The 12813-nt window shown below is 35.1% G+C and overlaps 1 long non-coding RNA gene across 1 annotated transcript in view; it reads left to right on the top strand.

The window, feature by feature from the left end:
- LOC141746582 (uncharacterized) overlaps positions 1 to 12813 on the top strand; it is a 120494-nt gene that overhangs the window by 3153 nt on the left and 104528 nt on the right. The gene's annotated exons all lie outside the window — the stretch shown is intronic.

Genomic DNA, 12813 nt, shown 5'->3' with positions numbered 1-12813 from the left:
CTTCTTGTTACATAACAAAAGAAGTGGGAATTTAACAAGACTGCAAGATTCAGAGGCAGGTTTAGTAGGGAAGATCCAAAGGCATGTAAACCTACACATTATTCCCTGGGTTTTTTTTGTGTGTCATACTCTTGGAACCTGGAACATGACCAGTGCCAATACAGGGATGTGAGGGAGAGGGGAGACCCACAGGCCCACAGGCAGCAGCACTGTTTTCTCTGGGTTTACGCTTGGGTAGCATCAACCCTGTGTCTGGAATAACCCTCTTGTAGCCTGGATCATATCACAGAGATTATGAATGGAAGATATTGCCTCTCCGAGTTTTGTGGTCTGGGAAGTATGCTGTAACCTTTATGCCTCGTTTTTTGTACATCATCCTAACTAAGGCTGTGATATTCTACGTGTTCTCTATGTATATTAATTTGGGTTAGGATTCTCAGAATTTGCATTGTCCCTGTAGAAGAATTCAATATCTTTACAGAATTGTATATGATAAATTTAAAATTCCGTTAGAGGATAGCACTCCCTAGAACATGAAAGAATAAATAATTAAGGAGGTATTTTTAATAGGACTTTAAAATATCTATCAATTTTAAGAATCAAATGGATGCTTTTGTCCAAGGTTCACATATTAAAGACTGTATTTGTCAGCTCTTGATACCATAGCTACTTGGAGACATCTGGTTTAAATGTCACTTGAGACAGCAAAATTAAATGCTTTCAAAATTATGGTGATCCAGTGTCAGTGGTATTGGGTTTTTAAGATCTTTGTAGAACTACCCTTTAAGCTAATGAATATTAGAGATAGTAACAGTATTTGTGTTGCAAAGAAGGCATTTTAATGAACACCATGGAGTTAAGGACTGCAATTCTGATATCATTTAACGGTTAAAAACTCTTTCATAAATTTTCATAAATTCTAAATGCCACATGATTTCCTAATTTATAAAGCTGAAACTACTCTGGTACTTCATCCCATATTAAATGCGCTAAGAACTGACTAAGAAGAGATCACAGAAGTAGGCATCTGTGGGGAAACATCATTGTCTGCCAAAACCAGCAGAGCATCTCTGAATATTTTCATTGTTAAACTGGAAATAATTACAACATTTTTATGATAAATATTACGGGTGACAAAAATAAATGGTGTGGTAAATGAGAAAGATGAAGCAGTTATGCAGAATAATTGGACCATTTAGTGAGCTGTGCTAATACAAAATGTTTTCTTACTGCTCAGTGTAATTATTTTTTTTCTGGAAACAAGAAAACTGGTTATGAAAAGGGGCTTTCTTTGGTTACAAGCTACTTTCTGAACAATATTTAAAAATTCAACAGGAATATTTGGTGTAACACTTTGACAAAGAAGACTCACGTGATGCTAAATGTATAAGCAGGGGAAAACTTAGTTGCAGCAGGGAGGACGTTTGATATCAGTATTGGTGACATCCCTATTAAATAGTTAAATTGCTGTAAAAGGATTTTGAAAAAATTGGAAAATTGTCAAAGGGAGAGAGTGAACAGTCACAGTTATTCAAGAAATGGAGGAAATGTGACCCTCTGGAGAGCACGTCTCCAACAGTGACAAAGTTGGAGTCTGTCTTTTATTTTAGTGTATAAAAATAAAGGGGACTGAATGCATTATATACTTATTTTTACATCCTATGTATAAACATAACATGGAAATCCTGAGTATGAATGGAAGTCTACTTTGGAAAGGCTGAAAATTGGAGCTAAATTAGAGTCTGTATTTGTAACTAATTTGCAGTTGGGAAGAGCCCATAAAATTTATAGCAGAGATGTAGTAAATTGTTTTCCATTTAAATCTGGATATCATTTGGGAAATTATAAATTAGGTATATGCAAGTTACATGGATACAAGATAGGAATAAACTATAATAACCTGTGATGTAAAAAAGGTCATGCTAATTGATTTTTACTTTTTTTTCTGGTTAAAGCTCAGAGAATCTTTTGTGAGCCTGGGAGCCAGAGTTTCTGTCCTATAGATTGTCAGGCTCCTGAAATGAGCTCCTATATGAGAAGCACAGCCAGTAGCTCTGATTCATAATCAACATAGTTACTTAGGTTTTTTATTTCAAGAATTCTTTATTCAATTCAAAAATTTTTTATTTTAAGAATCTGTGTTCCTGGCCCACCCTTTACAGTAGTTCTTGACATAGCAAGAAATTGTGCCTCTTTTAGCTCTGCCTAAGTGAGCTGTTACAAATATGGAGTGCATCAGTATGGAATTGCTCAGGCAATTGTCTTCAGTTGCTATTGTTCAACTAAATTTACTTGAATTTTTTATGCCTCATTAACCCACTCTTGTGCTATTGATGCCTATATTGGTGACATCCATATTAGACACCAAAGTTCTAAAAGTATTCAGAAAAAGTCGTAAAAAATGATAAAAGTGTTTCCAAATTCTGGAGACTAATTTGTTAATTGGAATGCATAAAATGAAACGTATAATTGTAAGTATAATTACACACTTAGCTGCCAGTATAAATTAATCATTGGCCATGTCAATTAGAATTCTGCTGTTCTCACATTGAGACCTGGGGGAGCTTCTATGTTTGAGCTTATTAGCAGTTATTAAAAATATAATAGGACATCCTTCCTCTACTTTGATTTATTTTCTTAGTCACTTGTGGCTCTTTTTTCATTTCTTTTGAAAGGATATGACAAAACAAATACTAAAAAAACCAAATACTAAAACATTCTGTTGATTTTTCTTGCAAGATATACTGCTTGCAATTAAGTAAGGATTCTTCATTCTCCATTTTTCCGCACCTTCTGCGCTCCATAACCCTTGTATGGTATAAATGCTAACTGGGAAAAGATGTGGTGCAATCTCGTATAATAGTTTACTTCCACCTTGTATGGCATAAGTTGCTCTCTTTAGTGATTTTTTTTGTTCTTTTTAGTGCAGCAGAAATATTTCATATTGCATATGTAAAATGAAAGTATCCAAATTTTCTTTTTTGTCAAGTTTGTGGATTAAATTTCTGTCAGAAAATTCATCAGGGTAGGATTCTGTTGTCTGTATAAGTTCAAAGTTTTATTGTCTTAAAAAAAAAAAAAGGCAAATCTAGAGTTCAGGCTCGCTTAAGAAATAAGTGCTGTGCTGGAGTCCATGCTCTTTTCTTTATGAGGTTTCTGACATTCCTGTATTTTGACTGTATTAGAAATAATAGTGCCTGTATAATTGATTCTAAAATGAAACAAATGTTTTGAGGTCTTCAAATCTTTGGTGTAATTCCATGAAGTTTGAGCTTGTTTTTATATCGGAAATGCTTCACACAGGTCTAGTTATCAAGTGGAAAAAAAGGCATAGTTTGCTTTGTTTTTATTGTCCCTTTGGTGGAGGATGCTTGATTCACTCCATCTTCAGTAATGACTCTATCCATACTTTAAAGAACAACGTAAGTTAAGACAAACAGGTACTCCTGAAGATGGCAGTAAACACCTTTTCTGTAAGTGGAAGAAAAGTTCAGAGCTAGTGCACGATGATACTGCAGTTACTGTCTACTTTATTCCATCAGTATAAGGATTCCAGTAACAGAAGAATGAAAACTGAATTTGCAGATATGCACGTGGCCACATTTTAAATATTTGTTGAAATGTTCTGTGGAATCTTTCTCTGTCACTATATATATAGTGACATATGACACTCTCTTACTATATACAGTGTCCTCAGGTGTTCTCCATTTATCTTCGTTATGTTCTAATTAAGTAACTACAGGAGTAGGAAAGCTAAGGCATTGCAATAACAACAAAATGTCTACATCTGAGAAAATCTTAGCATGGAAACACTTTATTTCTTAGGTGAGACCCATTTTTGAGATAGTATCTATCAGTTGACCTGCCAATGCTTTACAATAGAAGGCAGCATAGATATCCCTATTCTACAAATAGGTACTTACAGTACAGAAAGGTGAATTAACTTGTGTATTGTCATCCAGCAGGCTGATGGATGAGCATGCAATCAAAAAAGGAAGTAACAAACACAACACCAAGAAAAGATGTTTTGTCTCGTAATCTAGTGTGATATTGATTATGCCATCCTGCTCTGCCTTTTAAAGAACCCAGTTTTGTGTACATTTGGGCGTGTACTAAATTATAGCTTTGTCATGTCCTCTTGGTTATCTTTTTTAAAGGGAAGAGCTCCATATTTGCTGAAGTAACAGTGCTGTAACTTGAGAGTGACTTAAGTAATGACTTCCAGTGTCATAAATGGCATCTGAAATAGATCTGATGTCCGTAGAAATTAAGATGGTTATTTTATTGTGTGATATAACTTGATACATATATAAGCATGCTGTATACACATATTTTATATATACATGTTCTGAACTATAAGGGGAAATTATTATTGTTCTGAAAATAAAGGGAAATATGCACACTTTCTTTTAAGGTATTTATACTTTTTATTAATGCTAAAAGAAGTTTTTCACATGCATGTATACATTCAAACACTGGAATAAGCCACTAGACTCTCATTTAAAAGGTGTGTTTTATTTTGAAGCATTTGTGAGAACCACTTTATTTGAGAGCGTGAATTAGAGAAACCAGTCACCCAGTAACCGCCTTCTGAAGCGAGTTGCGTTCTGTCTCTTTTATTCACCTAGCATCACAAGAACATTAATTTTCAAACAGTAGGCTTTTTAACTGACTCTTCTTTCATCTCAATATTATAACAGTAAAATAAATAGATCTAAAATTGGTCCTGTTCAAATAGCTACAAAGTGCAATGGGCAGATCAGTGGCTGACAGTGAATGTATTCCAATAGAGAGACCATTTTACATAGTGTTACATAAAATGAGATCAAGGGAATATCCATATTGCCCCTTTTCCCTGGGTTTACATGGAATTAAGTAAAACAGGTAACAATAAAGCATACGTTCTACTGAAATTAGCTCTGAAGATGCTCCAAATGAATGAGGATGCATCCTTTTTTTCCTTAATGAGGGTTGGTTTCTTTTAACCAACATTAAAGCAATATTAATGTTAATTTAGACATTATTTTAACTTCTGTAAGTTGCATTTAATGATGGATATCAGAGTGATAATAATAAAAATTAAATTAACTTTAAAAGAAAGGACTGTAGTTAATATGCTGCGGAGTTGAGCAGGCATACTATGAGAGATTACTATACCAAAGTGTTTATTTTTTGCCCTATGTAGAAGGGCAGAGTAATACTGGTCTATTAAAAAAATATTTGTAAATATTATGTATAAGAGAATTTAAACACTTCATTTGCTCAGTACTGTCAAATGTCTAATTTTCTACTGTAATTACAGTATATTCAAATTCATGCAGTCATTTCAATGGAACCTTACTTATGGAGTACTTTTGTGAACAGCATCTTGTGGAAAAAAAAAAAAGGTGCCTTGGTCTGTGACATATCTTAATGAAAGTAACATAGAGCTGGGAGGTAGCTTCTCTGTGAGGCTGTGTTTTGAATTTTCTCCTGGTTATTCCTGGTTGTCATCTTGCTGCTGCTGCCTGCTTGTACAGATAACAATACTGTGCTGGTCATTCTGTTCAAAGAAATGTGCGTTGTTCATAATCTTGGTAGAAGTCAAAGGCGTCTCCTGTGGGCTCTTGATGTATGCAAACATTAGCTGTTGTCATGTTCTATTTAATACCACTGTGGCATGGTCTTTGTAGCAGACAGGATCTGCAGTAGTGCATGTGGCAGGACTGCAATTCTGTCTTTGGGGTGGAAAACTCCTAGAATGTTCATACCTTAGTAACAGTGCCTTAGACACCTCGTCTGTTTTTGTGTTAGAGAATTGAACTTCATAAAATTTATGAATCTGAAATTTTGGATCCTCCTTCGTTTACTTACAGATTTAATTTTGAATATGGAATTGCCTACCTTCTTTCCTTTCATGTTACTAGTCCGCTGTTGAATAGGAATTTCAAAGGCTGATGGCAAAAAGCTAATAGTTTATAGAGTGTTGCTTTCTAAACTATTTTTTCTTTTTCCTGTCATATATAGTTTATTTAGGGAAAGAATGTCTCACTTCATACTGTGTTTCTCAGTTGGGTCATGTAAAAGTCACATTAAATATCCTTGTGAAAGAGGAAAAAATTAAGTACTCTCAATCAGTTCTGTCAGCATGTTATTCTATTCCATTAGTGAAAAGAAAATGCATCAGAGTTCACTAACCTGCCGAGATGCTGATATGGTAAATTTATTAACCTTGTGAATCAGCAAGCGTTCTTTGAAGTCACCTGATTCTAGCTTTTCTTTGTTTTGTTACAAATTGCATGGCATAACATCATATGTAGAAACGTGTTGAAGACATAAATAACGTGTGGGGTCTTGCAGTGACAATGCGTATTTGCATTCAAAAACTTACACTTTGAGCATGTGTTCTATGTATGACTTAATAGATGCTACAGATAGCTCCCATGCTTGCTTAGTTCTGCCCCCCATACCATGTCCAAGCAGGTCGTGAAGCCACTATATGAATCCAGGTCATGAATTCCACTATACCTTGCACAGGACAATGAAACCTATGTAGGTCATGCTGGTTTCTTAGAGGGATTGTAATCAGCTTTTGATGAAAAAATAATGCCTATTGTTAGCTATTGCTTTTAGTTTTGTTTGCGTTATCTTGCGTACTATGAATTAAATTCTTCAGAGAGTCAGTTTTCCATTTATTATTGCAGTGTCTGATCTAGGTATATGTGGGTTCTTGATGGATAGTTATTTAAATGTATATTTGAAAACTGAAAAATACTGAGGAAGCTGTTGGAAGATTTTTATTGACTTACATTAATGTGTAAGTGAAAAATTGCATTACATGTACTGTATGCAATACAGTACATATACTTTGTGCCTAGGCGTGAATGTTTTCATGCCTGCATTGCAAGGTTTGGTATGCATGAAGTCATTTGGAATGGATTAAGTGATTTTTATTTGCATATAGCTCTTACGAAAATATAGCTCTGCTTTTGCTTCATGATTTACAACATAAAGCTTAGTTTGCTAGGTTTTTTAGTAAGCATAAATGAAGAATTAGCAAGAACTCTTCATCTTTGAAAACAGATGTGATTTTTCTTAATGGTTTTGAGTCTTGAGTGATTAAAAGCATGAGATGAAGCTGCTGGTCAACAATTTAGTTTTGAGGGTCATCAAGATCTAAATGACACAGAATGCTGCTGTTTTGTTAGCCATATGAGCAAAAGAGTTTTCTTCTGTTGTTTTGTGTTGCATCGTCTGGTAATAGAGACAACATGGAGCAACAATGTATGTAACTTTTTACATCTGTGCTGAAAAGCACACTTAGGTACATGTTTTAAAGATTTTCAGAGTAATCGTGGACTTGCAAGTCCTACATGCTCAATCAACGAGGCATATATGGTCTACATATGCCTGGCTGTAAGCGTACGAATACTACTGCTACTTAGATCAGTAAGTTAATTCAAATATTAAATATCTTGATCACTTTGAACTGAAATATTTCTTAGAGGGAGGAACATCAGCTGAGGAGAATAACTCCCATAATTTTCCACTGTTGGGAGGGGAAGTTGCACCCATTTCTTAATCCATTTCGTAATACAATGCACACTGCAAAAGAAACAGTTGTACTGTGCTTACATATCTATAGCTTATCATTTAACATTTATAAGGAAATAATTTAAATTAACTAGCAGGCATACTGAATAATGTAACTTAAAATTGATTTCATTTATCAATCTAACTAGCAAGTATTAAGACTGTCAGACTGATGTATAGCATCTAATCAAAGGAAGAACACCCAATTTCAGGCTAATATCATTAACACTTCAATGTTTTGTATGACAATAAGTCTTCAATGCATCCTAAATTCTTTGATATTTCAGTGCAACAATAATCCTCCAGTGGATTTATTATGATAATTTTAATATGCTTTTCTTCTCAAAGATTGTTTGAAAAGCAAATTAAAATTATTATGAATACTGGCATTACAATTTTTAAAAAGTTCTGAAATATAACACCATTTTGATGTTATAATTGTTTCACGTTAAGATCAAAAGGAAAGAAAGCCAAAGCAGTATCAAGGGCTGGGGACTTCTTATTATAATGACTAATTTCCAACCCCTGGGTTGTGCATACACACTATTTTATTTTTTTTTATTAACTCTTCTGTTGCTAGATCTTTGTACTTGAAACCTTTAATTTGGTGCAAAGTGCGCTAGCTTTTGATATTTCTCTCTTGCTCTTAATGACACAATGCATCCCAGGCTTTCAGGATTTTGCAGGTCTAATTTCAGCCCCAAAATCAAAAATTCTATGCAGTGTAGGGTAACGTAGACCCAGTAAAAACAGGACTACTGTGTAAAGATGTAGAAGGGCCACTTTCTTCCTCCTTCGAAAACAGATGAATATCAAGAATTTTCCCTGCTTGGCTCTAGTCCTTAGTTTATTCTGAATGAGCCTGAAATTCTAGGAGGACTATATGGGGAAAAAATACTGAGATGAGAGATGCTCCTGATACCCTATGGTTTGGTGGAGTGCATAATAGGTTTAACATTCACTTACAGTAATCATCTCTTACCACTTGCGTTGGTGAAAGCCTCAGTTCAAGTCCGCATAGAAATTGTTTTCCTAGTATAAATATTTTGTTGTGAATCTAGAACAAACTATCCTGATTTTTTTTTTTTCCACATTTTGTTTTATGTCAAACAAATGTGTTACGAAAATACAGTTACTCTTTGTTTGGTTAAGTAAGCATGACTCTGAAACAGCTGATGGGAGGAATATTAAGCTTTGTCTGCTTGTGCACAGCTAAAGGATGTCCAAGGAGTGTACTCAACATGGTGCTGATGTAGTCAGTTGCTACAAATCTGTAAGTCCTTTGGCACAGCACATTGATGTATTTTTACTTGTTTATCAATGTACAAATGGTCAAGTCATGGGGAGGTGTTACAGAGGGAATAAAAGAAAGCTTTTATTAGCCCAAATTTAATTTTTTTTCCCCCATTAAAGATACTAATGTGCTGTATCTACCACTCAAACTTTTATAGACTGCTTCTCCCATGGTCTTTTGTTACTCTAAAGCCTTAATGAATTTTTAGTATAGTGGACTAAAAAGTAGCAGTAGATGTGTCCTTCAGAGTGTCTTAGAATTCCATACTCTTGATGCACAGATGTTGATGAAGCAGCTGGTAAAACAGGATGTGATCTATAAAGGTCACATTCAGTTTTGGAAGTTTTGCGTTGATTTTTTTTCCCTTTGTTTTTCCTTTTTTTTTTTCCCTTTTCACCTTGTTTGTCAAAATCAAACAGAAGGTGCAAAATAGATTAATAGATTTAAAGGGGAAGCTGGAAGAGAATGTGCCTTTAAAATGAATTAATGGTAAAATATATCACACTTCTTTAAAAAACAAACTAAACCCACAATATTAATGACACATACTAGTAAAAACTAGGAAGGATGAAATAAAAATGTGTTGAGGCATAATCAGGGAATGAGAATGTCTTAGATGAGAAATGGAGGCTCTGTCCTTTTATTTCTCCCCACAGCCCTTCTCTTTATTTCCTCTTTTGCATTTATTTTCTAGAAGAGAAAGTCTTGATGTTTGACTGCCTGAACAAATAGGTGCAGAGCAAAATATTGGGTACTGTGCACTCAGGGAGAGAGATTAAAGATTTTTAATGCAGTTCAGGTTGCTGTTCTGCATCTGAAAGAATGTAGCTGTCCTCATGAAGGATTAGAATGGGATTAAGATTTTGAGCTATGCATTTTTAAGGCTCAGGTAGCCATCCTGTGTCACTGCAGTTCTTATTGCAAAGTTGACCTGAATGATGTTAACTTTTTGTTCTTTTTGGGGAAAGCGGCAAGGGAAGAGGAAACGGAACAACTTGATTTTGATGACAAGACCAGAGCTACTTTAAAGACAGGAGTGAGAAAAGCACGTGCACTTTCCTTTTCATGCTGCTGGTTACAGAAGAAAGGATGTCTTGCCTTTTTTAGCTAGTTTTCAGGTAATGACTTAGTTAAAACTCTGTCCTGATGTCTTGCCTTGCTAAAATACCTGGAATAACTCTGGGATAACTAGCTTTAGAGCAAATCTTAGGAGAACAATAGAAGACATTAGGAAATAAATTCATAAACTAGAAGCTGAAATAAAAAAAGTTGATCCCATGAGATAGGGGTAATGACAGCAGACAAATTATAACATTAAATAAAACATGCTTTTGTATAGAGACTTTAGTTTCATTGAGGACTTGGAATTAGATCATTTGCTGATGAATGCACTGTTTTCTCTTATGGGGACTTCATATGGAGTATAAAACTATGTGCAATGAATGGTGGTCAGAGGTGGAAGGAGGACTATAGAGAAAGGATAATCAATGGTAGGAGTAAAAAAGAAATATGTATAACTATTTAAAGGGTATGATGTTGCAAGCTTTGACCTGAGGCATTATTCGGCTAAGTTCTATTAACACATCTGTTTTGTAAGTGCAAAGTAAACACATTCCATTCATAGTGACCATTCTTATGATAGTGAATCAATCTATTTTTCATTCATTAATGAGAGTAGCTCTTTGTTTACTTTCCTCTAATTAGCTCTTTGATTCCTGGTTATTTTTTGCCCTTTAAAATATTGCGGTTAAAAAGGGCTACAAAGATAGTAATTTTTAACCTTTTTAAAGAGCATACCAGTGTCCAAGAATTCATTTTAGTAACTAGTAATGATAACACTTCATGTATCCAGTGGGAATGAAAAGGTTGCATTGTGATTTGTGTAGAATGAGGCAATGTGGAAAACAACAGCTAGACCACAGTTTTCTTCAGATATTTTTCAAAAGAAGGCTGCGACCTTGGAGCTGTCAAACATTGCAGAATTCCTTGAATATCTTATCCTGTGTAAAATCGAGTTAATGTGCTGTATTTAGTAAAGTTAGTGGAAATTGGAGGCCTTTTCTAGCTTACAAGCTTTGTGCCCATTGCAATTAGAAGACTAATGAGATTTTAGTTTATCAAAATGTATGTTTCGTTTCAGTTTGGACTTGTGCTGTTGATACTTGATAAACTAATCATATTAGCAAAAATAATGAATGCAAGATTGTAAATTTTTCGAAGCCTAAGCATGTTGGCTACCTTTGACTTTAATTACAAAATATCATATGCAATATGAATCACTCTGAGGCCTATTTGCAGGCAGTCAGAGAATAATTCATAGCCTTTAGAGCAAACCTTACAGTTCTTGTTGGATCAAAACTAATCTTGTTGGATCTTCTCTGTCTCATAACTACTATTGTTTAGAACTTTTTAAATTATGGATGACTTGAAAACTAAAAAGTAATAGAATAGGTATGATGGTACAGCAGTATCGTGTTTGACAATGAGTTAACTGTGCTCCATGACTTTAAAAAGGAAAATTTGTAAATAATCAGTCATATTCTTTAACTAAATCTTGAAATAAATACATTAAAATACCCCAGTGCCTACAGTCATGGCCGTAGTTTATGAACTATGGGCCAAATACCAAATGCTTTAAATGCAGTTAAAAAGCTTTTGGTAGGCTAAACATTAGTTGGTCTGTAGTGACTCTGCTCACCCCATCTCAATTTTCTCAGAAATCCTTTTGTAGCACCACTGATGCCAAATACAGGGAAATTGTAGAGGTTTGCAATCCATCAGCAGTATTTCCTGCTTTCTGTGATGTCGCAGAGAATAAGCTGCTCTGTTGAAAAGGTTGTAATGGGCTAGGACTTGTCCAGATGTGGATTTCATAGCACATCTGATCCTACTTTGTGTTATCTTTTGTATACCTCTTCTTTTTACAATCCTTACAGTGAAATGATGCTGGTTTCATGACTGAGAAGGAATAGCAGTTCTCCCTTGTATGTGGTACTTCATCATAGTCACAGGAAAGTCAGTGGCAAAATTTGTGTTCACTTCCACGGGAATAGAATGAGCTGTAAAAAGCTGATCCAGCAAAGAAACTTCCATTTATTTCTGGCCCCACCCCCCCACGGGTACCTGAGCAGTCTCTCAATAATCACCTCAAATCTCCCTTAAAAAGAAACAACAAAACCTCACTTTTTCCTCAGGTATTTTCTCATGAATATGTTCCATACCAAAGCTCATACTGCAGATGATAAACTTTTGATGTGCAAATAATTCAGGTCGGGTCCTGTTAGAGATGACCATTTTAAGTTGGAAAATAATTATTTATTGCTAATAACATAACCTCCAGCTATTTTTGACAGACCCGCATGTCCCCACAATATAGAGCTTGGTCACCAAGCACTTGTGAACAGTACATGTTTCCAACTGCATTCTTATTTCATTTGTCAAATTAAGTGAGCAAATAGGTTGGAAGCCTCTTCTGTCAACACAAATAGTGTAATCTTTATTAACAGCAGCAGTGAAAAAGCCAAAGATTCTCATGATTTATGTAACTATGCAAGGAGTCATGTTAAAAATGTGCTAAATGTGCATGTTACTAAATGGTAAATATAACATGCAACGTTTTAAAGATTATGGGGAAAAATTGGGATGTCTTGGTTATCTACAGCCATGTGAGATGCCCTAGGATATCCAAGATTTCTGCATGGGACTGGCAGATACATCACAAACTTGGGAGACCCGCATCCCTCCGGAATGGCAAGTGAACACGAGACAGGACTTGGCTGCAAACAGCACTAGATGCTGATGCCTGTGTATCTGAATTGCTTTCTCAGGCTCACTTATGTTGTGTACAGACAGTGGCAATTGGTTTTTAAATATGACCCCATCAGCTGATAGGAGATGATGGAGAGATAGGTGGCACAAAAGTTTTCCTTTGCCAATGATGATGTGTT

The sequence above is a fragment of the Larus michahellis genome, chromosome 7, assembly GCF_964199755.1.
Source record: "Larus michahellis chromosome 7, bLarMic1.1, whole genome shotgun sequence".
Taxonomy (NCBI): domain Eukaryota; kingdom Metazoa; phylum Chordata; class Aves; order Charadriiformes; family Laridae; genus Larus; species Larus michahellis.
The sequence above is the reverse complement of the archived record's forward strand: the minus strand, read 5'-3'. Positions and strand labels throughout refer to the sequence as shown.